Genomic DNA, 25,445 nt, shown 5'->3' with positions numbered 1-25,445 from the left:
GGAAGCCATGCATTTTGCTTTTTCCATAGGCCTGCTTTGTCTGTTTTTTATTCCTTTCTTATTTTTTTTATTCCTTTTCTTATTTTTTTTGTGACCGCCTGTCCATGTCGTGGCTGCCATTTTCTGGTACTAGTAGTCACTGTTTGTTTTGCCATAGGCCTCCAAGCTTGTGGCCTACTCTGCCAGTAGGCCCAAGGATACTACTAGAGTCATCATCATGGGTGCATGAAAGTTGTTCAACTGTTATTGAGATGTGTAACAGGCATCCTCCTTTTTCTGGCCATATAGGGATATAGGCCTGCTTGAGTTTATTGTTTTCTGGCCTTTACCCATGTACCTGTGATGAGTGCCTATGTGGCTGGGAGCTCTGGTGGTAGTAGTAGTGTGCTGTTTTGTTTTTGACAAATTGGCCTGTGTCTTGCCATTGTTCCTGTTGGCTTACAACTGTTCACATCCCCATTGCTATCTGCTGCAGGTCACTGATGCTGCATCTATCCGAAATGATGCACAAATTAAGGATAAACAAGTTCCACTCCCACTACATTTGCATTTTAGTTCTTTGCTATTCTTACTCTTACTGAGTGTACTAATACTTCTAGTAGTAATTAAAATTAAAGCTAAAAAAATTCCACATTCGACTGATGTTTTTATGCCTCCTTTGCATTTAGGTGCACAAAAGACTGAAGAGGCGGTGTCTGTCATCATTCATCGCCTGTTCTACTGTCAGACGGACGTCCTTCTGTACTACGTCATGCGTGGTGTGACTCACCTGACCAGACATCATTCTCAGCAACTTGTGCAACTGTGTGCTGCTGCTGGCATCTGAAGATGGGCCCAAAGAAAGCAGGTAACAGGTCCTCGAAGACCATGAAAATTGCTGAGAAGAAGAAGGAAGAACAGAAGAATGAAGTGACACTTAAGTCTGGTGTTGACCCGAAAACCATTTTTGGGAAAAAAAAAGTACGCCTGCAGCAGCGGTGACCGGGGTCCAAGCTAGGGCCTGCACCTCCGCCTCAGTGGGCCCAAGCCACCAACCCAGGCCCAAGCAGACGAGTGGGGAAGAGGTAGCCAGCCTAATGGTGGAAAGCAGTGATACTGAGCCTGACCTAAACTTATCGCTATCTCAAAGTAGTACACAATCCACGCAAGAGGGAACACAGCAGAAAAGTGGTGAACAACAACCACCGCCCGCAATAGTAGATGTTCCAAAACAGCATCCACAACCACCGCCCGCAATAGTAGATGTTCAACCAGAGCCACCTCCCGCAATAGTAGTTGTTCAACAACCGCCGCCCGCAATAGTAGATGCTCAACGAAAAGAACAACCACAACCACCGCCTGCAATAGTAGTTGTTCAACAAACACCACCCGCAATAGTAGTTGTTGTTCCTCCCGAAGTCGGGGCAGTTCAGGAAATTGAGCCTGATGCAGAGCAAGAAGAAGAGGAAGCACCTCATGCAGGAGATCTATTGTTTTCCAAATCCCCACCAAGGAAAAGGAGGGTTAGTCCATCGAGTTCTTCGCCAAGCATCCCTTCTGATGATCTTGATCTCAATTGGGACCCACAACAATCTGAGCATGAGAGGGAGAGACATCCCAAGAAGACCAGGCTTGGGAAAAGGAAGGTTCCAGGAAGCCTTACACCTATGGAGTGTGATGTTGAACAGCCGGATAATGATGGTGATGACGAGTCAGACTCAGTCATAACAAGCATTACTCCTGGGCCTGAGGACATGGAGACCAACATTTTAACCCTATCGAGAATGGCTGCGACTAGTAGGGATGTAGCACACATACCTCCAACACAGGCCACACAAAAACTACCTCCAGCTTCCATTTTTACATTTGCACAGGGCCGGCAGCGTCCTACATCCAGCACAAGTTCCACCTCAGCAGAAGTAGTTAGTGGTTCTACTGCGCAGCCACATAGTGAAATTCAACACACAACCTCCATTTCATCCGGCATTGGAAGTGGCACCTCTAGCAGGAGACAAAAGTTAAGCTACCCAGTGTGGGACTTCTTTACGGTTAGCGCAAATGAGGACAACATTGCTATATGCTCCATTTGTCATTCCTCTGTTAGTCGTGGTAAGCTTGGTACAAACTATGGTACCGGAGGCCAAATGACCCATTTGAAAAAACACCATGCAATCAAGTGGGAGGACCACCTACGTAGCATAAAAGCAGGAACCATTAATGTTGGTGGGGAAGTAGTAGAAGGTCCACTCACGGTTGAACAGGAAGAAGAAGGAGACATTCTATCTGGTAGTGGTACACAAAGTACCCCTGTCCCCAGCACTGCAGTGGTAGAGCCCACATCCTCTGCATCAGCAACATCTCAGTGGCACCAGAGTAAGAGTAACCCGGACACACCAAGGAGTACGGGTGCAGAGTCTGGGACGCGAAGTACTGCATCGAGCATAACTGAAATAAATACCAGGCAGCGTACCATTCTTAGCATGTTTAGGCAGGAGGAAAAGTACGAGCGCAACCACCCAATAGCACGTTTGTACAATGCTAAGCTTGCTAAAATGTTAGCACTGGACCTTCTCCCTTTTTATTTTGTTGAAGGGGTGGGTTTCCTGGAATTTGTGACAACCATCTGCCCAAAATGGAATGTTCCCAGCCACTACTATTTTGCCAGAGTTGCTGTTCCAGCACTATACCACGACATGCTGGAATTGCTTGGAAAAGCCTTGCAGCAGAATGCTGTTCATAGTACCCACCAGACAACAGACATGTTTACCAGTTGCCAAGCCACTGATTACATGTGCATCACTTCACACTGGATCTCTTTTTCAGGTGTTAGAGACAAGGTATCTGCAGGCATTGACACTGTTGAGATTTTTAATGATACTCGCAGACATGCAACTGTAGCCATGTTTGCTATGGAGAAATCGCATACAGCTGCAAACATTTTGGCTGAGTTTAACAGCAAGGTCTTTGAATGGTTGCGACCCAGAGGCCTTAACATTGGTTTTGTTGCCACCGACAATGGCAGTAATGTAGTTAAGGCCATGCAAGATGGTCGCTATTTCAGGGTCCCGTGTTTGGCACACTGCATTAACATTGTTGTTCAAGACTTTTTGAAAAATGAAAGCAAAGTCAGCAACTTACTGACCACTTGCAGAAGAATCTGCATGCATTTCAACCATTCTTTTAAAGCCCGGAAGCAGCTACGGGTCATTCAACGTGAGTACAAAATGCCAGTCAAAGCACTCATCCAGGAGCTCCCAACGCGTTGGAACTCTACTTATTGCATGCTTGATCGGCTGTTTGAGCAGTACATACCACTTAATGCTTATGTCATGACAAGAAGATCTGGGGATCCTACTGTCAATAAAGCCATGACCGTTGAGATGTGGCAATGGGACCTCATTAAATGCCTGACAGAGATGCTACTTCCTTTTGAGGTCTTCACACATGCAGTCAGCAGGGAGGACTGCACTATGGGCCAAGCTATCCCATTGTTGCACATGCTAGAGCAAGAGCTGAAGGAGGTGTATGAAACATACGAAGGTGTTGAAGGAAAACTTGAAGCATGTTATTTGACTAAGGCCTTAGCCGGCCGCTTATCTGAGAATACAAGGATTCAAAATAAGATTGTGTCACATCAACATTAGATTACTGCCACAATTTTGGATCAACGGTACAAATTATTTGTGAACACTAATGCAGTAATTCCTTTTTCAGAAGGGGATGTTGCCAAGTGCAAAACTGTAATAGCCGAGGAAGCCACTGATTTAGAAAATGAACGGCTCTCAATTAGAGGCCTGCCAGTGCCAGCCCAGGACAGTGCAAGTACTACTGAACATCCTACAGAGTCAAGTTCTTCTTCACAGCATGAGAGCAGTGCGTTTGCTACCCAGCAGTCACCAACACTACCAATAACAACAACAGCACCAACAGGATCTGATTCATCAGACACAACCAAACAAATAGCTGCTTGGTTTCTACAGAAAGGGATGGGTAAGTCCGTTGCTGTCGCAAAGCCAAAAGAGGACAAGCAAACCGGAGCACCACTGAACATTGAGCGGATGGTCCAGGCCTATCTGGATGACACAACAGAGGTGTTCATGGAGCAAAGCCCATTGGTGTATTTGTATAGGAAAAGGAGCCAATGGCCGGTGCCCAGCAGGATGACGATAAACTATCTGGCTTGCCCTGTTGCAAGTGTCTCTTCTGTGCGTGTTTTCAGTGCTGCTGGTGCCATTGTAACTGTGAAAAGGACCAGTCTCTCGCCCAAAAGCGTGGAGAGGTTAACCATGATCAAAATAAATCAGCACTTCATACCACCAAACTACAACATTTGTGAATCACAGCTGGAAGAGGAGAGCGAGTCGGAAGACATAATTAGTGGGTTACATGACCTACTTCTGTCAGAAGAACCACCAGCGTTTGAGGACGAGCTCCTCTTCCCTGACAACCAGGCTTTTAAATTGTTACATTCTCCCTTCCTTTATTTGTGTGTATCTGTCTTTCTGGTTCAAACTTCAAAACCAACACCATCCTTTCTCTTACTTTTAATTACCTATTGGAGGTGCACATCTGTGCATTTAACTGCGCACTCCACTCCTCAGAGTCCTGCTCCATCTTCCTGACTCACCCTAAATACATTTCCATCTTGCCATACATTGGATGGAGATGGAGAATAGTACAATAATGCAGCCTCTAACAGTCCCTCCATAACAAGTGAAACGTACGTGACTATAGCCATCTTCTGTTATGTTTCCAATCTGAAACTCATCACTGTCTTAAAGCTACCACCTCTATCTGCAGGCATACACAACTCTTCACTGTCAGAACTTGAGCAGGGCTCCAAAATTAAAGTAAACTCGTCATCACTTTCAGAAGGCTCTGCTGCATCTGTGATCTGACTGCCACAGAGAAGAGAAAGACAGGTATATGAAATTAATGATGCCATACATTGCATTGAATGCGTGCTGACTCTGAGCAAATGTGCATGAAGTAGAACTACACTAGTAGTTTAATATAATAACAAAGTACTTGTGTCTCAAGTGATGGTCAATGTTTCCATGTTGTTCAATAATATGTATCCAATTGTACTCCTACTACTGCAGGTGCAGTCTGGACTAAATCGTAGTCACTCACTACAGACTGAGTTTCTGTTGGTAGTCTGTTGGACAACACGTATACGTGCCACACAGGATGATGATGACCACCATACCATCTTTGCACGCTGTCAGTCAGTTTGATCTGAGATGACTGATGGAATACGTTCAGGAAGTGGAATACAAAGTAAACACAACCAATCAACAAGAACCACAGCAGACCTAGGCTACATGTGTGTGCAGTGGTGGAATAGAATAGTGGTATGATTGACTGACAATGGCGCATTGATTTAATCACTTGATTTGGAAAATGCTAGGTTGCTGTAAATGCGTTTTGTATGGTACTGTGAAAAATGTAGGTAAATGGAGTTTGGGCCAGAGACTCACGGCCCGGTTTTGTGGTGTGGTCCTGTAACTGTTCTGTGCTGGCTCCTATCTTGTTGTTCTTTTCGATGACTGCTGTGCAACTAGAAGAGTAGAGTTACACAATGTATCCAAGCCGCCTCAGTCTGAAAGTCTTCTCGCTCACGAGTCTTGTCTTTTTTGCACTACACCGTAATTGATTTTTATGTTTTCATTCAGTTAACTTATTTTGTAATACCTCCTTTCTTTTTTCATCAACACTTACTGGCCGGCCTTTTACCCAGCGCTATTATACTTGGAGCAACAACTCACACTTACCTTACCAATCCTCCTCATCATCCAGCCAGAGGCGCCCAAGAATGATATTCAGTCACAGTGTCCATGGAAGGGAGGACAAAGATGAATGACGAGATACAACTACACATTTGGACCTGGATAATACATTAACTTTAGTATCATTTTTGTACTTTTTTTTTTATTCCTTTTTCCTCCTTATTTATTTTACGCTTGTGTTTGGTAATTGATTGTTCACTTAAACTATTTCTTAATTTTCTTTGCTAGATTTCAGCCCACTACAGCAGGTATTACGGTTTCTCGGAGGGCGTACAGCCTAGGCAAAAGTTATATTCATATCATATATAAGAAATACTTCCTTTGAATTGTGTAGTAGTAGTTAAGTACCACTCATTATATATTATTAACCATCAAGTTATAACTTATCTTCATCGTGCATGCATCTAGTTTTTCTTCCTAGTGGATCATCAATCATCGTCTTCATTGTTTTGCTTTTGTTGTCTCCATGCGTACTGTTTTTCTTTGTCAAACCTTTCCCCAAACCCCCGTTCCCATCCATTCATCAAACCCTAACCCTCTTCCCCCGGGCTGTGTGGTTTTATATTGAGGTGTGATGTTACTACATTAAATCTACACCAACAATTGATCAGACGCTTGCTGGGGCAGATGTGGCGAAAGCAACACTAATGAAATCAAATGTCGACGAGGCAGGGCAAGGCTCTTCTTCTGCTTGCCCACCCAAGCTCACTGTATGTACTATTGTACAAGGCAATTAATTTCCCAAAGTAACCCAACGAATAAATATAAATAATTGGTAGCATTGTTTGAATTTAATTTTACAGCATTTAAGTTTACGAATTGGATTGTGTTTTACTGACTCCTTCAACACAACTACAGTTATCTTCTTGTACTTGTCAGTCCCCAACACCATTGATTTCTTTGAGTTTAGCAGTTGCAAAATTGTTTTTATTTATTTGTCAGTCTTATGTACTGTATTTTTCTACTTCTCCCACATTCTCTCTCAGGCAAATGACTGTCTCTTTGTTTTTGTTTGCCAATGCTAGTGCCAGTGTCTAGTCTACTACTACCATCACACAACCACGGCATATTCTCCGTTGTCTTGGTAAACCATGCAGCCCTTACGGTGCCAAACTTAATCATTATCAATCACAGGTAAGAAGAGAAGTTTGCTGGGATAAGTTTGCTGGAGGAGAGACTAGTAGTACTAATAGGACAAATATAACTCAGTGAGGGGTACCGCATCTATCTGTTTGCATGTTACACATGTGGTCAATTAATACATTATTTAAATCAAACACTGGCCGCTGCCCTGCATCTAGAGTAAACCTTGTGACATACAACAGTAACCCCACCACAAAACAACATCATATGTGTACGTTGAAAATAAATAATTTTTATTCATGTACATAAAAAAATGTCCTCCTAGTCCTATCCTACCCTATCCCCACTCTAACCCCAACCAATGTCCAAGTCTAAAGAATGTCCCACAAAAAATAACCCCAATACCCAATTCCCACCCACCAACAAAAGTATTAAAAAAGGGGCAAATGAACAGGGTCCATTACAATCGGCGGGCTTAAGGTGTTTGTCCACTATTATTTTGACACGCTCCTCTAATTGGTCCTCCAGCTTGGCCACCCGGAGGAGAAGTTGTTGCCGAAATGCACGGCACCTACATTTGCATCCATGATGTGGGGGGCGGCAGATGTTGTGAAATGCCGGCGGGGCTCGGCTGCCTGACCACGGCGCCGTACTTGTGCAGGTGGGGCGTGGCTGGGGCCTGGGGCATTGAAAGAGGCAGCAGCTGTTGCCGCCGCCTCTTCCTCCTCCTTCTCGGCCTCAGCCACCAGCTGGCGGTACTCATCCACAATGGCCAGCAGTTTCCTTTGCCGGGCCCTGGCTGCCAACTCCTTCCGTGATGGTTTTTGGGAAGGAGTATGAGTATCTATAAAAAAAGAAACAGAATTGTAACTGAAACTCAACACATAGTGGCATAGTAGCACTACCAAGGGCAGTACATACAATTGGTGGCAACTTTTAGTATCTATCTAATCTATCCTCCTGCTTCCCCTGATTGTAACATTTGTTGAAGTTTTTTCCGGCATTATACTTGCCCTAGTACTATGGGTGGACTTCAGTACACAGAAGAACACCAGTCTTTTTTGTATCTCCTTTTATATTTTCAAAGTAAGACTCTGCTTCCAGTGACAGTCTCCACCTATGATGAATACAATACATCCAGGGGGCATCCAGCCATTAAAAGTAAATGTCTATCATTCTTTATTATCGCCTTAGCTGGTTTCACTTTCACCAACAACCACCCATACATCCACTCCTTCCTTGCCATGGGTTTGATTGACACAAACTCCGCTCATGATTCTTGCTATCCACTATATCCACGCACCCATATTGTTTTTCCCAACCAGGCATGCCTCTTCTTTCCCCTTCCAGTTCTACCCATCCTTCAACAACCCATACATCGGATTCATATCAGCCACGTGCATTAACCTTCCAAAGTATCCTTCTATGGTAGTCTTATTACATCTCTTTCGTCCTTCCTCCTTCCACCCAAGTTCACTTCTTTCCCTTTTTGTTCAACACATCCCTCAAGGTCATCTGATCTGACTTTTAGTCTTCTCTATAACTTTCACAGCTGAGTTGCAGTCTGATAGAAGAGGCCTTGTTTACTCAACTCACGCTGGCAATGCTGCAAAGGGTGTCTTCTTCAACCATTGTATATTGTCCAGTACAACTTCAAATTCATACTTTCTTAATAAGTCTCATAGCACAGTGAGGGAAATGTTCCCCTTCCACCTAGTGATGCAAATAAGTAATGAATATAACTTACCACCGCCCACCGCTGACGTTTCCTCCCCCACTGGTGCTCCTGCAGGTGCCGCAGCCACGGTCCCCTCCTGGATGGCATTAGCATCGCGGCTGGCCCCGTCGGCACTGGTGGTTGGTAGTGATTGTTCACCTATAAAAGCAAGTACACCTTTTTAGATGCCTGCACACCACCCCCTATTTTACTAGTTGTACTTTTTTCACCAGGAAGGAAGATTGAAAAAACAGTTACGTACAACATAAATCGTTGTAACTAGTCCAAATTGCGTACTACTGTACAGCAGTCATTAGACAGAGTTTAGTTTTAATTTATTAGATGGTCCCTAGGGTCATCTTATCTCTACTCCTACTCTAGTCTTTGGAAAGATAGCCTGAGCCATGTAACCATTTTAGATCAGGGTCTACTGTTTTGCCCATGTTACCTCACAACTTGTTGCACAGTAGGAAAGACACCTTTGAGGCCACATGAGTGTTGCATACAACTAAAGAGGTTGACAAACAAGTATTGTTAGTCCCTTTTGCTTATCCATAATGTTACACTTTTTGGCATGACTGCTAAAAACTTGCATAGTTGTATTCACTGTCTAACGTGCAACATTTTTCTCATAGGCAGATGGGAAGATTGCCTTCTACGAACCAGAGATTTGCAGAGCTTTCAAAAGATGCATGTGTAACCAGTATACGTTCAACTGTGAGGGGTCTCCCACAATTCCCACAGTTCTCTATCGTGCACTAGTTGTACAAAATGTATAGTATTTATTTCTTCTTTGTTTTGCATGGTGGAGCTGGAGTTTTTTCATGGAACAACTTACAAGTTACAACAATACAAAGCTTGTTATTAAAAAAATAAAGTTTTTGAACTTGCACATAGACTATGTGGTATATTTTGAGTGTCTGGGGTGTTGTGGACTTAAACGAGTGAGTGAGCGAAAGGGTGTTCTTCTGTTCTGGGTTGTGTAATAAAATCATTGGGTATATCTAACTATCTTCGTGTGGGGGGTCGGGAGTGGGACAAATGACTATGACTGAGACACTTAGGTAGGTAGCCGGTCAGTGAATTGTGGGTTCTTCTGACTGAGTTCTGTGACTAGGGTGTAAGTAAGGTCCAACCTCCCTATCACCAACATCCTATTTTCTTGTGCATAGTTCTGTATGTGGCTGTGCAGAGAATAACCACAACAGTAGTAGTAGTATACTAACCTAACAAAAATTAGTAGGCAAACATCTGGTTGCGCATTTTGTTGGTGGGAATTGACAAAGACTAGAGATTACAGAGGACAATGCAAAAGACAGGAGTGGACCCAGTTGCTCCAGCTATTCTATCACAGCTTTATTCAAAAGAATACCTTAACTAAAGAGTGGCCAACAGGACAAGCTTAGCTACAGACAGTCTAATAGTAGTAGCACAGAGAGTCATAGGGCAGAGGCAGTTTGAAGGAACTGAAAGTCAGGGATGGCATTGGATACCCAAAATTTGGAAAACAAATTGAATACCAAAGAAGGTTTTGCTAACATTGAATTAGGAAGGAATCTTATTAGGTTGGAAAAAATAAGGTGTGTTAAAAAGTTAGGGAAATATAATTGTTAATAATATTAGCACTGTAGAACTTACTGGGGCCAGCAGCAGGATCCTCGGTAGAGGAGCGCTCCTCTGGTGGTTGTCCCGCCGACTCGGACCCCATCTTTTTGCCTCTGGGTGGTGCGGATCATGTAAGAAATAATAAAGAAAGAGAAACATTGAGTGCTGTGAAACAAATACATCATTCAAAAATCCTCTCAAACTTTTTAGGAAACAACAATTCCAATAAACTTGACTTCGAAGTCTAAATGACTACTGGTTTGCAGGATTCACAGACTTATAGGACACTAATCAAATGTTCCATAAACATTCTGATTGCAGAATATACTAACGAAGCCAGTACCACCTGACCTACACCACCTATACCAGAATCCAGGCGGGCCAATTGTTCAGTAAGTCGGCATTTCCATTTTATTTTTGCCCGCAAACATGCCTAGATGAGATGGAGGACACATGCATAAATTTGTGCATACACGAAATTGTTGGTTGTGTGCGTCATATGAACTGCTACTGACTGACGTGACAATGCTATTGCTGCTAAGCCTACCACTCAGTAAACAAACTTCAAACCGGTTCTATGCCTCCCCGAAAAGTTTCCGGGCCTGCACACCTGCAGGTCGCATTCTGCCGCAAGGCAGCTGGCTCTTGGGCGCAGGCGCCTTGCCCTTCGAGCCAGTTCTGCTGCTGCCCTTTGCCATGGTTCTGGGGTAGAGGTGGAGGTGGAAAAGAAAAGTTAGAACAAAAGGAAAAAAGTTAGGGGGAAGAAGTAGGATCTTAAATAAAGAAGTAAAATAAAACAGTAGAAAAGTTAAAAAAAGGTGGAAAAGTAGAAATAAAATGCAAAATATAAACTTAGGGACAGAGATAGATAGATGATAAGTAAAAAAAGTCAGACAAACTGTGAAAATAAGTAAAGATTGCAAAGATAAAAGGTGGATAGAAAACTAGGCCCAGAACCATAGCATAGAGTATGAAAAACAAGATGGCCGCGCCCATCGCGACCATGTGGGTAAGTTTGCGCTCGATTTCTCGCGAACACGCACTTTGTCTGCGTGAACAAGTAGTTGTGTTCCCGAACATGACTTGCACAACGCGAACACGTTATGCGTGACCCGGAAGAGGAAATAGGAAACGCGAGCGGCCGGGACAATTGAAAAAACAAGATGGCCGTGGCCATAGCCCACCGCATGGGTAAGGTCGCACGCTACGATCCCCCGAGCACGCAGACAGCTCCCCGAACATTCACAACGTGCTCCCGAGCAAGAAAAACGGCTCGCGAACGGGTCCAGCAAGCTACGACGCACGCTCGCAAAGCTTGCGTAGTGCGAGAACGTCTTCGCGTAGCTTCGCGTAGCGCGACTACGAGTACTACGCCCAGGGTTAGTTGTAAGTGAGTTATGTCTCTACTTACAAAGGTATTCTGATATGAGTTATGCATCTGAATATACTAGGCATTTAAAGCACAGGTATATGTATATTTGGATGTTTGTTTTATATATGATTGTAGCAGCAAAAGGTACAGACATATGCATGCATGCTTTCAGGAAAATGGTGAGAATTACAACAGAGACATGTGAAGAGTTGCTGCTTTGTATTTGGCAAGGCCCTACACATTGCGTAGTAGTAGAATGGTGAAGCTGCAGCTCACAAGTGAAGTTTAAGACATGTTGGCAGAGGGATTAGTGATTAGCTACTTTGTATGAGCCAGTGGAAAGCTACACTTGAAATACACCACATAATTTTCAGTGTCTGCTTGAAATCGGAAGTGCAGTCTGTGAAGTTTTAAGGCGTGCATAGTCTTGTGACTGACGTATGTCTCTACTTACACATGTATTCTGATACATGTTATCCATCTGAAGATGCTAGACATATAAAACACAGTTATACATTAGCACGGTGGGGGGTACCGCGGCTGGCGGAATCGCCTACCGGGGGCAAAAGGTCCATAATATGGTGGCGGTGTCTTGCAGGCACCACCATCTGTATTATGATGTGGCATTTTCAATGCCTTTCCATGTAGAGTTCACTTTGGGGGCCTGTTGCGGGCCCCCAGGGAGGTCGTGGGGTAGGGGGTTTAACTTGGGGGTACCCACGGTACCCCCCAACATTGGCATGCACAAGGTGGCAGGCACAGTGTAGTGTGCCTGTCACGTTATGCATACCAATGAACAACATGCATATATTGCATTGTGATGGGTGCTGCTTACAGCACCACCCACCACAATGTAATATATGCGGGATGCCACTGCCACCGTGATGGTGGCATCCTAATTGCCAGTCTGGGACCGCCGTACCACTGGCAGGCCGTCCCAGCACCGCTAGGGTGATGAGCGGACTGAGTCTGCCCGCCATCCTAATGGGTCCCTTAGTGTGTAAGATACAGGTATACATCTATTTGTATGTTGCCGCTAGCAAAAGGTACAGACATATGCATGCATGCTTTGAGAATCATGTTTAGACTTATAACAGTGACTTTAGAAGGGTTGCTGTTATAAATTTGGCTTAGACCAAGATTCTGAGTAGTTGTTGGAACCTGAAGCTGCAAGAGAAAAGTGAGGTTTAAAACGTGTTGGGAAAAGGATTAGTGATTAGGCTACTTGTTATGAATCTGTGTAGAGGTACACTTGAAGTATGTTGCCTAAATGTATGTGTTCCCTTGAAATGGAAATGGCAGTCTGTAAAGTTTTAGAAACTTTATGGTCTTTATGGTCTTGTTAATAACGTATGTGTCTACATCTATTGTCTGATGTGCTATACATCTGAACCTGGTTTGTTTGCCTACAGGTAGAGAAATATTTTAGTTCAGCTCTGTCAAACTGTTGCAGAGCTTGTGATGTCTTCTGAATGAAGGAATTGTGCAGTGTCTGATATAGCTTGTTCAATACCCAGATACCATATTTTATGAGCTGAAATGAATACATACGCTTTTTATACGCAAATTTAGACAGCATGCTCTCTGAGACACACATATTCAACTATATTGCTGATATAAGTCTCACCATATTTATCAAGGCATACAGACATCACTCTGTGTATTTTTGAATACCTGTGTTTCACACTATATATGTCTAAATTTGCAAAATAAAAAGCCTATTTATTCCTCTCCGCTCGTAAAACATGGCACCTGGCAATTGAACAGGCTATTTCAGCGGCTCCATCACACCTATATACTGAAGACATCAGAGGCTGTGCGACTGAATGGTATAGCAGAACTGAGAGATTTGTCCACCAGTAGCTAAACAAACTCGGTTTTCAAGCTACAATGTTTAGATGCATAAGAGATAAGACAATAGATGTAGAAGTAGATACAAACCTCAGTTACAAGAGCATGCAGAGTTTTACATTTTACAGACTACATTTTTTCATTTCAAGTAGACATCTAAATTTATACTTCAAGTGTACAGTTGCACAAAGTGATAACGAGTAGTGTAATCTCTAATTCTTTTGTCAAAATGTCTTAAACCTTACACTCTGTTAAAGTTTCAGTTTCGACCAACTGCTTAGAATATTGAGACTAGCCACAGTTTAAAACAGCAATTTCAACCATGTTACTGTTTAAACATGTGTGTTCTTATTACATGTTTGTTAATTTATAAAGTATAATATTCTAAATATGTATGTGTTATGGAGACATTTGCAATGTAATTGAAAGTATTTGTTTATTTACTGATATGAATATTTATACATAATTATTTTTAAAGTATAACATGTTTTAACAAATGATTTAAACTTTTGTTTATTTTTCAGATATTTACATTTATTGGTAAGAAAGATAGACTATGGCAAAAAAAGATCAAAAGAGAGGACAAGAAAAAAACAGTACTATTTAAGGAAAGTGTTACACTGAAGAAAAAGACTTCTGTTAAGACAACTAAGGCATTTGCGGAATATAAAGTATTTTCAAAATGTTGAAACGAATGAAAAGTTCAACAAGAAATCGTAAGGAAAGGAAAAAAGGCCAGGATAATAGAAAATCATGTTATGGAAAAACAATTCATGTTGAAAGAAGGCTGAAAGAATATAAAGACATAAGGAAGAGAATGTATAGAAGTAGAGTACCACAAAATATGTTGAAAGATTATAAAAACTATAAAAGATCAGCAGCTTATTAGAAAAAGCAACAGATTAAAAGTGTAGTAGAAAACCTTTTGAAATAAAAAGAAAATGATGTATATTAATATTGAAGAGAATGAAAACACTGGATAAAACGATGCTGTTTATGAAGGAGAAAAGCAAAAGAAAGAAACTGGTTAATAGAAGTAACTTTTGTAAAACTTTCACTGGTGAATGGAAGCTTACTTCCAGTACTGAGCCTTTCTTTAATGAACAGAACACATTAGTTCATGCAGTTGATACAAGTGGTTGATGCTTTGATATGAAAGATTGTTGTCCCATTCCAAAGGAAAAGATGGTTCCTAGTAATATAGAAGAAGTAATAGCTGAAGAAGTTCAAGGAAGGCATACACAAGCTCCAGTATAAGTAAGATTGTAGTAGTATTTGCAGTATTCAACAGGAATCTATTGACATGTTGTGAATGTTTTTACAAGGACATGCCTTAAAAAGCCTTAAACAGAGGATTCAGATTTTACAAGGACTAGATCCATGTAAAGTAAGAAAATAAACTAACTTGAAGGGTCATTCTATAGCTTGTCTTTCATGTAAGGTGTGTCAAAGTACTTTCTATCATTTAAGAATGTTAGCAATTCACCACTCAGAAATGCAGAAGTTAGTAAGGAAATTCTGCTCTTTTGCATGGTTCAGTATCAGATGTAAAAAAACTTTGTGATGATATACAGTTGTGTTTCTTTGGTTCACAAGAGGAGTGTAGAGAAAGTGAGAGCTTGATAAGTGTAGGTGTTGAAGAAGATGTGAAAGATATTAGTATTGACGAGTTTGCAAAAGAAATTACAAAGTTTAAGACAATTTCATCTGAAAAACCAAACTATGGGGCCCATTAGGATTGCGGGCGGATTGCCCCCGCCAGGCTGGCGGTAGCCGCCGCCGGCCTGGTGGGGGCAATCCGCCCGCCATTCTCACTGAAATGAGCCCCGCCTCATTAAGATGGCTGGGGGGTCCGTCCGCCGCTTTCCCGCCGGTCGCCTTTGCGACCGGCGGAAAAAGTGCATACATATGGTGGCGGTGTCTGCGAGACACCGCCAACTATATTACGATGCCTGCGGTCCTATGATGCCGCAGTGGAAAGGCATACGTTCTTTGTTTTGGTGGCCCGCTCCGGGCCCTCAGGATGAAGGATTGGGTGGGGGGTGCACATGGGGGGTACATATGGTACCCCCCTGCGTTTCAAAGTACAACATGGCAGGCACTGCACGGTGCCTGTTATGTTTATTTATTTATTTATTTTGAAAGTTTTATATAGCGCGAACAAGATCTTCGCAGATATCAGAGCGCTTTACAGAGGAGGGGAGCATATATACACAGATACATCATAGTGTTAAAAGTACAGTGAAGTGATATCATAAACAATCAAGTAAGTCTATTTCAAAGTCAAACAAAAATGCAAAGGGTTCGAACAAGTAGTACAGATCAGTATCGAGTCTTTGAAGTTGATCCCCAGTAGTGGTTCAAGTGTATTTAGCCATGAGGATCGCTTTTACTTCTTTCTTGAAAAGTATGGTGGAGGGGATGAGCCTGGTTTCAGGGGGGAGTGAGTTCCAAATCCTGGGGGCCATTCCTGAGAAAGAGCGTTTGTACGTTTTTTCCTTGCGGAATCTTTTAGGCTTTAGCAAAAGATTGTTTGTGCCTCTAGTGTTTCTGGAGCCTCCAGAAATCGTCAGCTTCTGAGCGAGGTATCTAGGTGAACTCAGGTGGACAGCCTTGTGCGTCAAACTAGCGATTTTTTAAGGTGTATTCTGGCTTCAAAAGGCAGCCAGTTCAGGGATTTAAAGTCAGGGGAAATGTGTGAGTGTTTTTTTGATCCAGTGATAAGTCTCGCTGCGGCATTTAAAGAGGCTCTTATGGGTGCCGTAGTAGCTAGGGGGAGACCGCAGAGGGCGGTGCTACCGTATTCTATTCGAGGTATGACTAGTGATTGTACCGCAGTTTGGAAGTCTTTGGCTGGAAGGAAGGGTTTAAGTTTCCTAAGGGTGTTGATTTGGTAGTTCGCTCCCTTAGTTGCTTTGTTGATGTGTTCCTGCATGCTGAGATTGGTGTCAAGTGTTATGCCCAAAGATTTTGCTGAGTCCACGATGGTGGGATGAACATTGAGTGCCGTTAGGTGTTTAAGCCACATTTGTGCGGTAGTGATTTTCGCGGGAGGTGAGATCAGAAGGAACTCTATTTTAAGGGCATTGAGTTTGAGATGATTAGCGGCCAGCCAGGATTGGGTGCTTCTGATCGTTGAGTTCAAGAGCGTGATGTCTTTGGGTGATTGTAGTTTGAGATAAAGTTGGGTGTCATCAGCATACATGTGGAAGTGTACATTGGATTCTTGTAGTAAGGTGGTGAGAGGTTCCATAACTAGGTTGAACAAAGTTGGGGATAGGGAGGATCCTTGTGGTACGCCTAGCGATACAGGTCTTGGCGCGGACATCAAGTTGTTGCTCTTGAATTTCTGCGACCTGTTATGCAGAAAGGACGTGAACCATTTGAGCACAGTTCCAGATAGGCCCATTCTTGTGTTTAATAGTTCAAGTAAATTCTCATGTTTGACGGTGTCAAATGCGGAGGAGAGATCAAGGAGGATGAGGAGGCAGGTATCGTTATGATCTAGGATTTGAAGGGCGTCGTCAATTATGTGAGTCATAGCAGTTTCAGTACTGTGATTTGCTCGGAAGCCTGATTGATGAGAGTTGAGGAGATCAAACTGAGTAATGTGTTTAGTCAATTGTATTTGTGCGCATTTTTCCAGCAGTTTGGCAAGAGTCGGAATGTTGGTAATGGGACGGTAGTTGTTTAGGTCAGAGGGGTCGGCTGTAGGTTTCTTTAGCAAAGGTGTGACTTGTCCAACTTTGAGGGAGTCGGGAATGGTCCCTTGTTGAAGTGAGCTGTTAATGATTTTAGTCCAGAGTGGAAGGAGCGACGGGGTAAGGACTTTGACAGCGTTAGCAGGAAGGGGGTCCGTGAGGTGATTGGATGGTTTCAGAGTGCTGAGCAGTCTGCGAATTTCTTCTTCCGTGTAGGTGACAAACGTTGACCAAGTGGCATTGTTTTTTGGTTTAGTGGGTGCTATGCAGTGGGGTTTGGGATAGAGGCTTGCGTCCATGAGGAGATCATTCTTTATGTTGTCAGTTTTTTGGTTAAAGAAGGAGGCGAAGTCTTCGCAGGAGGGAGCTTCGCACATAGTGTTGAGACGTTGGGGTTGTTCTTTGGATTGTGTTCGGATAAGCTCAAACAGCTTTCTCGGACGATTTTTGGCTTGGTCGAGCTGACGGCTGAAGAAGTCTGATTTTGAGCGTTTTATTTTTCTGAAGTAGGCATTTCTCTTTTTCTTCAGGGTTTTTAGGTTCAGTGCAGAGGGAGCTGATCTCCAGGTGCGCTCTGCCATTCGCATGGCGCGTCTATCGTCATTGAGACTCCCGTCGTACCAGGGATTGGAAATTTTTGCGGAGGCTTTTTTTAGCTGCAAGGGTGCGACTTCATTAATTATTGAGGTCATAGTGTTAAGATAGTGATCAGTCAAGGATAGGACGTCCTTAACGCCAGTAGGAGGAAGTAGTAAGTTGCAGCTGTTGGGGGGCAGAGAGTTTGAGTTTAGTTTTTTCATGTCTCTTTTCCAGACTTTGGGCCTGACGGCTTGAACAGGGTTAAATTTAACTTTTTCATTGATGAAGAATGTGATAATATGATGGTCTGACCAGTCACAGGGTTGGATAGATTCGAGTTGGATAGAGGCCTCTTTGGAGATGATAAGGTCGAGGGTAGAGCCTTTCTCGTGTGTTGGACTGTTGCAAATTTGAGTGAGGTCAAGGGCGTTAAGGAAATTCTTCAGACCTTTTACCACCGCATCATTATGAGCGTTCCAGTGGAGGTTGAAGTCACCAAGGTATATTTGTGTGAGTTGTCGCCCAGAGTTGGTTGAGATCATATCCATGATTTGTTGGGAGAAGGTAAGGTTGTCGCCGGGTGGGTGGTAAACGCCGTGAAGAGTGCAGATCGGTTTGTCCTCACTGATAATATCGAGGCAGATGTATTCACAGGAGGTTGGGGAGGGTAGGGAAGGGGAAGTTACTTTCAAGACAGAGAGGTTGCTCCTGTATATACATGCGATTCCGCCACCTTTTTTATTGCCAGACCTGTCAAGTCTGGTGATGCGGTAGTTGGGGGGAACCAGAATTTCCATTATAGGTGTAGAAGATTCTGTTAGCCATGTTTCAGTCATGATGATTAAGTCAAGATCCAATTTTAGGATGAGATCGGCGATAGCGGAGGAGTGTCTAGCGGCTGATCTGCAGTTGAGGAGGGTGCATTTGAGACGGGGTGTGTCGAAGGTGGAAGGGTGTTCTAGAGCGAGGGGGACTTTACTCAGGTTACTATGGATAGCGATTCTCTTGTTCAGTGTGGGGGGTCTAAGGGGATTGGAGTGAATCGTAGGAATGGCAGTGAGAGTGTCGGGTGTGTTGCTATGGGGAGCTGAGTCGTAGGAGCGGAGGAGGGTGATTGTGTCGAGGTCCGAGAGAGGGTTCCAGCAGCGATGGGGGCGGTTTTCGCGGTTGTGAACAGGGATTGAGGTCCAGTGCGGTGGAAGTCGAGTGCAAGAGTTCGCCGCCCGGGTGGAGGACCAGTTGGGAGGGGAGGTGATGGTGGAGGCACGTGAGGGGTGTCTGGGGTGTGTGCTGAGTAATTGTTTGATGATGTGAATGTCTTGTTTGATCTGGTGGAGGGTGTTGGGTGAGGGGTGACTGGAGTGTGATAGACAGAGTAGTTGTTGTTTGATGATATGCATGTCTTCTTTGAGCTGGAGGAGGGAGGCCGTAATGTAGTCCAGTGTGGGAAATGTGTTGGAGGTGGGGATGGGAGGGTCGGGCATGGATGACATAGGGGAGAGGTTGGTGGTGTGGATGAGGGTATTGGTGGTAGGCGGTGAGTGCAGGGTGGAGGATGGGCGTTTATTAGTGGTGAAGGGGGTGGATGTTGGGTAGTGGGGGGTGAGACTGGGGGGGGGGAAGTGGGATTGTAGATGGTTCTTTTTTGAGGGGGTGTAGTTGAGTTGATGGAGGTGGTGTGTTCTGTGTGATTAGTTAATGGGTGGAAGTGGGGGCTGAGAATGGGGGGGATAAAGGGTGTGGTTTGCCTTTGTGTGTGTCGGTCTGAGAGGATTACTAAGGCCGATTGCTCCGCCAAAGAACTCTTCACAGTGTATAAGGAACTATCATCTCTGGCCTGCCTGGAAGAAAGAGCAGCTACCTCGGTGCAATCTTGCAATCAGATAGCTGACTACTTTCATAAAAGGTACAGGATATATATGCCTCCTTCCCCAACACAGCTAGGGCCGGTTCTTGTGACCAAACCCTGCTGGATGAGGGACTTTCAGCCACAGATAAGCTGTGTGCTTTTCTGACCCCTGATATTGCTGAACTAAAAAAGGTGGCTGGAAGTATAAAATCAGGCTCTCCTAGAGATCCGGCACCCGCCAAAATTCTGAGAAGCAATATGGAGACATTAGCGCCGTATGTCAAGCATCTCCTGACACTGTCATTTGATTCTGGCACGGTCCCAATGACATGGAAACAGGCTGTGGTAATTCCACTTAAGAAGAAACCACAGATTAACATCGCTCAAATGAGCAATTTACGGCCTATCTCACTTCTCCCTTATATCGCCAAAATAGCGGAAAAAATGGCGAATCAACAACTTACGGCCCACATTGAAACCCAACAACTCTACCACCCCACCCAGGCTGGCTTCCGTGCTCTCCATTCCACGGAGTCTGCTCTCCTCTACTCCACGGAGATGCTCAGGAAGTATGCGGATGAAGGTCAAACTGCGGCACTGATTCTCTTAGATCTCAGTGCCGCGTTTGACACCGTGGCCCATCACACTCTGCTTCAGCGCTTAAGAGAGGGAGGAGTTGTTGGCAAAGCGTGGCATTGGCTGAAGTCCTTTCTCCATGGTCGCAGCTTTTGTGTGGAGCAGGGGCCCCATAGGTCCAGAGCTATCGCCCTGAGCCAAGGAGTTCCCCAAGGCTCGAGCCTAAGTCCCACTTTATTCAACCTCTATGTTGCCCCAGTGGCATCTATTGCGGAGAAACATGGGGTTGTTGTGGTGACTTACGCGGATGATACTCAGCTGGTTGTAGCTCTTTCTCAGCCAGCTGAGCAGGCAGCCAGTCAGTTCACATCCTGCCTGCAAGACCTGGCTAACTGGATGTCAAACAATTGTCTCAGATTAAATGGAGACAAGACGGAGGTGCTGATCGTAGGCAAGTCTCCGTCTGTTTGGACGTCCGCATGGTGGCCCCAGTCCCTAGGCCCCTTACCTCAACCCAAAGAACAGGTTAAGAATCTGGGTATTTGGATGGACTCAAAACTATCTTTTGAGCATCACACTAGACGTGTAGCTGGTACTTGCTTCGGCATTCTCCGTTGTCTGAGAAAGACACTCCACCTGCTCCCAGTGTCAGCAAGAAGGGCCCTGGTCCATGCCCTGGTGACTTCCAGGCTGGACTACGGGAATGCCTTATATCTGGGAGCTAACGTGAGATGTATTCAACGTCTGCAAGGTATCCAAAATGCTGCTGCATGCCTAGTGTTATCATTGCCAAAAAGATCTTCCACCAAAAAGGCATTGGGGACGCTCCATTGGCTTCCAATTAAAGAGCGTGCCCAGTTTAAAATCCTGTGTATAGGCCATCGGATCGCCCATGGTAAGGGCCCTAGTTTCCTAAGGAACTTGCTCACATTGTATAACCCAACTAGGTCCCTCCGGTCGGAGGGCACTGGGCTAATGTGTATCCCGAAGACCTGCAGGGCCAGGATGGGCGGCAGATCCTTCCGTCTTCTGGCAGCACGGAGTTGGAACACTCTTCCTCTGAGACTCCGGATGGAGCCGTCCGAAAAAACTTTCCGCAAGGAACTTAAAACATATCTGTTCCCTAAATATTGAATTGCTTTTTTCCTGGCTGTATTAGGGATCTCTCTGACCACTTTCAGCTCGGGGACACACTGATTAGTGTAACCAGGCGCTTTACAAGCTCAGCTAATAATAATAACCAATCACTCAGACACTACCCCTGCACTCATGCAATCACCCAGGCCCTACCCATGTACTCATGCATTCACTCAGGCACTACTCTTCCACTCAACCATTTACTCAGGCACTACCCATGCACTCATCTATTAACACAGGCACTACCCATGTACTCGTCAAATGACCCAGGCATTACTTTTGCACTCATACTTTCACTCAGGTACTTCCTCATACAATCAACCAGGCAGTACCCCTGCACTCATGCAATCATCCAAGCACTATACATGCATGCATGCAATCACTCAGGCATTACTGTAGAACTCATCCATTCCCTCAAATACTACCCATGCACTCATGCACTCACTGAGATACTACTTATACACAATTCTAACATTAATCATACATACATTCATACAATCAATCACTTTCATTAAGTATATATTTTTTCTATGTTTTACCAGTTTAGCTGGTTCCATTAGAAACTTTTATTTCATAGAACAAATTTATTTATTATTTTTTATATTTTCTGAACATTTTTTTAGGGGTGGTTTTCATTAAAAATAAAAGTAAAAATGTCCTACTCTGTTGTTTCTGTTTAAAATAGAAACAAAGGCAATAAAACAAAAATAAAAAAGTGCATTTGTGATCTTGTGAGCAACTTGATAGCATCAATCAACAGTTCACCCACATACAAAGTTGTAAGACAGTAGCAGCAGTGGATGGCACCATCTGCCAACTCAGGAATTATCAGGGGTTGTGGAGTTGTCAAAATAACCCATACAGATGTTGATGGTTGTTGTCCATCATTGTTGGCTGCTTCCTCCTGTCTTCATTGCTCCACCTCCCAGACCAGGCCAATAGGATGCATGGTCTCCAGATGTTTTTTCATCAAAGAAGTACCACAGGAGTAGTTCTACTCTGACCCTCTTGATAATAAAACTGTGACAGATAGTGCCATTTTGCGATGTTAATAAATGAAAAGCACACAGAAAAAAATCAAAATACTCAAAGCCTACAAAATAGGTAGTGTTCAATCAGACATACCCAAAAAGAAAGGACTGTAAGAGGAATTGGTTCCACCCACCAAAAGAATGAAAAGCTGTTCAACCAATAAGAAGCTTCTTTCTATGTCACATGGAGTCATGTAGGGGTCGCGCACCCTACGCGTATCCGTTGTGCTCTCGTAAAATGTAGTAAATGTCATATACAACTGTAAATTCCTATCAGGATATTGTGTTTCAAAGTATTTCAATGAAAACTCTTCATGCAAAACTGCTATTTAAATTAGAAACAGTCATATTTCATACTTTTGAAATTATGCTGAAGTCGCGTCTCCTACGGGAACCCGGAAATACATGTTATGTTATGTTAGCCTGTATTATAGAGCGCACAGCTGCCCCAGCAAAGAGGCATCCCAGCGCTAAAATCAGAAACATGGAGGCTGATGACAGAAGGAAAACGAAAGGAAAAGGTGAGTTTTGATAGCCTTATGGAAAGCTTATTCATTGCACAAATGAATATTGGCAAAGCGCTCCAAAGTTAGGCAGCCAATAAATGAAAAGAGTGCCTGCCCGACTGAGCCCTTCTCACCCGGGGAAAAGCTGATGCGAGGTAGAATAGGATACAGAGGGCCTTGAATTCCACACGGTTGGCCAGTATAGCCGGCAAATAGCACTGGAGGTGGAATAGGTTTCACGGAGGATGCAGTGTTTTGGACTCCTTGCAGTCTCAGGACTTCAGTCTTGTCAACCCCTAATAGAGTACATTGGGATAGTCCATTTGTGACAAGATGGCGGCCTGAATAATCATCTGCCTGATGGGCGGGTCAAAAAACCCTAGCAGCAGTTTGAGCCCCTGTAATATGCCAAACAGGTCTCTGCTACTTTCTTAGTGTGAGACTGAAAGTGGAGGGCCGAGTAAACCCAGACACCTAGATCTTTTACCACCTGCTTAGGGGTGGGTGCACAGCCCAGCATAGTCGCCTACCATTGTTCGCGCCACAGCACTGGGTCTCTACCTACCAGCAGAAACTCAGATTTGCTGGAGTATAGTTAGAGAGAGTTGGCAGTCATCCACTCGGTGATAGCCGTAGGATCATCCCAAAACATGATGGCAGGAATCGCGCACCTGCCGCATAGAACCGCGTCCATACGCAATACAATCGCATCCACAAAAATCTGTTAAAAACATTTCAAAACATATTTAGAACACCTTTATTACTATTTTTATGTACTCAGTAATAAACCTCTATGTCTAAAATATACATTAATTTATTCGAAATGTGTTTTTGAGAGTTGGATTCGTATACCTGATCCGTAAACCCATCGCGTAGGATCAGGTTCAATTCCCAACCCTTTTTTGGAAATAAAAAAATATATAGAAAAAAAGATAGTTATCATAAGAAAAAAAAACATTCATAGTATTAAAAGCAATCTTACAAAATGTAATAGCAAAAAAATATTTGAATAAAAACTATACATTTTTAAAAAGTATTTCTTTTTCTATTATATAATATCACACTGATCAAAATACACCAGCTGAACGGAATTACACCAAATGTGGCAGAGAGGTAGAGTTTGGTTCGTAGATGACGCTTTTTGTTAAATGCTGTAAATCCGTGCAGTAGTTCCTGAGAAAATCAAAAGTAAAATCATATATATATATATATATAGACGAAGTACCATCCGAGGATTATACGCGTACCATTATGAGCACGAGCTGCATGCTAATTGGCTGTCAACTGTTTGTCAACACTCCAAACCAGGAAGTGTTGGCAGCCATCTTGTGTCTCGGTAGAACCGAGGCACAAGAAAACTGAAAAAGAAGTGTGCAAAAGACGCAAAGGGGGTAGGGTAGAAACACTGTGACCCCCTAGGCCTGCTCAAGGGTTCCATAAGGACCGCCAAGGCCCCAAAAACAGTATTAATATTTTTTTTAAATCGTGGGATTATGAGTCGTGCATTCAGGGCGTGTACAACAGGTATCTGCACTGAGCTAGGCACGCAAGTTTTACTTTTTCTGTTAAAAAATAGCCTCTATCAGAAGTTTCTAATATTATTGGGGATCATATCCTCCGGGTCTTATAAAAAATGTTGGGGACCGTGAGGGGAGCCACTATGCCCCCACAGTCCGGCCGGCTTCCCTCGTTCTTCTTGAGCCGGTATTGCTTTTACACATGGAGAGATTCTAACTTGCATGTGGAAATGCAATCTCGTTTGGATTTTGAAAGTGAGAACAGATGTCACTGCTCTGTCTTTCAAAATGTAAACTAAGTTTGCTTCCTGAGAAAATCAAAAGTAAAATCATAGATATATCTATGGACGAAGTACCGTCTGAGGATTATACGCGCACGCTTACGAGCAGGAGCTGCATGCTAATTTGCTGTCAACTGTTTGTCAACACTCCAAACCAGGAAGTGTTGGCAGCCATCTTGTGTGTCGGTAGAATCGGGGCACAAAAAAAACTAAAAATGAAGTGCGCAAAAGACACAAAGGAGGCAGGGTAGACACACTCTGACCCCCTAGGCGTGTTCAGGAGGTCCCACAAGGACCCCCATGGCCATTTTTTATTTTTTTTAAATCGCGGGATTATGAGTCGTGCATCTAGGGCATGCACAACAGGGGTCCGCACTGAGCAGGGAGCGCAACTTTTACTTTTTCCGTAAAAAAACTTGCCCCTATCAGAAGTTTCTAATATTCGAGGGGATCGTATCCTCCGGGTCTTATAAAAGATGTTGGGGACCGTGAGGGGAGCCACTATGGCCTCAGGGTCCGGCCGGCTTCCCGCGTTCTTCGGGAGCCAGCATTGCTTTTACACATGGGGAGATGCTAACTTGCATGCGGAAATGGACTCTTGTTTGGATTTTGAAAGTTAGAACAGATTTCACTGCTCTGTCTTTCTAATTGAAAACTAAGGGACCCATTAGTATGTCGGGCGGAAACCCCCCGCCAGGCTGGCGGTAGCCACCGCCGGCCTGGCAGGGGCAATCCTCCCGACATCCGCAACTGAATTCCCCCCGCCATATTAGTATGGCTGGGGGGACCGCGGCGGACGGATAGACAGTCCGCCGCTTTTCCGCCCAGGGCAGAAAAAGATTAATATGGCGGCGGTGTCTAATTGACACCGC

General features: G+C 43.9%; 1 protein-coding gene across 4 annotated transcripts in view; it reads left to right on the top strand.

Moving 5' to 3' along the window:
- LOC144824087 (uncharacterized) overlaps positions 1-25,445 on the top strand; it is a 284,754-nt gene that overhangs the window by 104,334 nt on the left and 154,975 nt on the right. The window contains exon 2 of one of the 4 annotated variants that reach the window (XR_013608894.1): positions 13,921-14,746. The exons of the other annotated variants lie outside the window; for them this stretch is intronic. The gene's annotated coding sequence lies outside the window, so the exon portion shown is untranslated. Of the gene's footprint in view, positions 1-13,920; positions 14,747-25,445 lie in introns of those variants that run through there. 4 annotated transcript variants of the gene reach the window in all.

The sequence above is a fragment of the Lissotriton helveticus genome, chromosome 3_1, assembly GCF_964261635.1.
Source record: "Lissotriton helveticus chromosome 3_1, aLisHel1.1, whole genome shotgun sequence".
Taxonomy (NCBI): Eukaryota; Metazoa; Chordata; class Amphibia; order Caudata; family Salamandridae; genus Lissotriton; species Lissotriton helveticus.
Note: the sequence above shows the minus strand (reverse complement) of the source record. Positions and strands in the feature narration are given on the sequence as shown.